The sequence below is a fragment of the Colobus angolensis genome, unplaced genomic scaffold (genome assembly GCF_000951035.1).
Source record: "Colobus angolensis palliatus isolate OR3802 unplaced genomic scaffold, Cang.pa_1.0 Scaffold19, whole genome shotgun sequence".
NCBI classification, from domain to species: Eukaryota; Metazoa; Chordata; class Mammalia; order Primates; family Cercopithecidae; genus Colobus; species Colobus angolensis.
The window spans coordinates 12,281,533-12,283,449 of NW_012115043.1; positions in this window are offsets into that span (position 1 = coordinate 12,281,533).

Below are 1,917 nucleotides of genomic sequence, written 5' to 3' on the forward strand. Positions count from 1 at the left end.
AAAAAAAAAAAAGGGAAATAGGTCTGTGTACTTGGTGCCACAGGAAGGGTGGAAGTAACATCACTGTCCCATCCTCCCCATCCCCCTGCTGATTGAAATCATTCTTTCTCCCAGTGAAAATCTCTGAGGATAAATGTGGCTGGCAACGGCTGAGGAGTCCATGATCACCACCACCAGACAATTATTTGGCCCTTTCTTTCAGCTGTTTGGTTTATTTTTATTTTTTATTGTTTTGATTTATTCTCAGTGATAAAGTAAAATTACAAAGCATCTCCAGAACAAAGAAGACTGGCACCTCCCTAGTCCTACTACCTGGCCTGGACTCAACCCTCTAAGACTCTTCTCTACCTGCCTGCCCTGTTCTCAGCATCAGAAGAGCACCTATTCCTAACTAGGACTTCTGCCTACATCTCTTACATCAGAAATTAGGGCTTAAATTTCCCTGGCTTATTTTATCCCAAATCCAATGAGAAAAGTGAAAGTCTAATTAATACTGATTCAACTATTTTATTTTACACATGGAGACAAAATTTTTCTAATTGCAGTACTTAAAAGTCAAAACTTTTTAAAATACCATCAGTGATATATGCGAAGTTATTGCTAATTCATTGTAAGTTTAAAGCCCAAATATGCCTAATACCAACTTTAACATAATCAATTTAACTCTTGTTTTTCCAAGCAAGAGTCAACCTTTTTTCTAAGGGGAGATAATAATGGTATATGTAGGAACATTTCCACAGGAGATATCAGCTTTCCTTTTGTTAAGTTTAGAGAAGAACAATTCTAAGTAAAGCTTTAAAAAAATATTTAACACAGGTATTTTTTATAGGCAATACTGAAGGACAGGATGACCAATAAGGGTGCTCAGAGTAAAACCCCTAAAGTTGCACAAATTGTAGAAGAAATTTTCTTATAATGGAAGCACATGAGTTTCTAGATTAAACAGAACTACCAGGAACCTGGCAAAGTAAATGAAAAAAAGATTCATACAAAGAAAACTGACTTTGAAATTTCAGAACACAAAGATAAAAACAAAATCCAAAAATTTCCAGACAGTAAACATTACATATAAAAAATTAGGAATCCAAATAGCATCAGTCTTCCCAATATTAGCAGTTGAAGAAAGAAGAGTACCTTTAAAATCCTGAGAGAAACTTATTTGCATTCCAGAATTCTACACCCAGTTAAACTATCCATCAAGACTGAGAGCAGAATAAAATATTTTCATGTACTTCAGTTCACAACAATGTACCTCATATGCACCGTTTTCTCAGGAATCCACTGAGAAATATTTTCTAGGTATGAGAAAGTAGATAAAAAAGGAGTAGATGGGAGGGGTGTGGTGGCTCACACCTGTAATCCCAGCACTTTGAGAGGCGGAGGCAGGCAGATCACTTGAGCTCAGGAGATCGAGATCACCCTGGCTAACATGGTGAAATCCCATCTCTACTAAAAATACAAAATGTAGCTGGGCATGGTGGCCTGCACCTCTAATTCCAGCGACTTGGGAGGTTGAGGCATGAGAATAGCTTGGACTTGGGAGACAGAAGTTGCAGTGAGCTGAGATTGTACCACTGCACTCCACCCTGGGTGACAGAGTGAGACTATCTCAAAAAAAAAAAAAAAAGGAGTAGGCATGGCTCTAGGTAGTAGAAGATGCACCCTAAGGTAATATCAAAGGAACCATGGCAGGTGCCTATAATCCCAGCTACTGGGGAGGCTGAGGCCAGAGGATCACTTGAGCCCAGGAATTCGAGACCAGCCTGGGCAACTTAGTAAGACTCTGTCTCAATAATAATAATAATAATAATAATAGCTGGCTGGGTGCGGTGGCTCAAGCCTGTAATCCCAGCACTTTGGGAGGCCGAGACGGGCGGATCACGAGGTCAGGAGATCGAGACCATCCTGCCTAACACG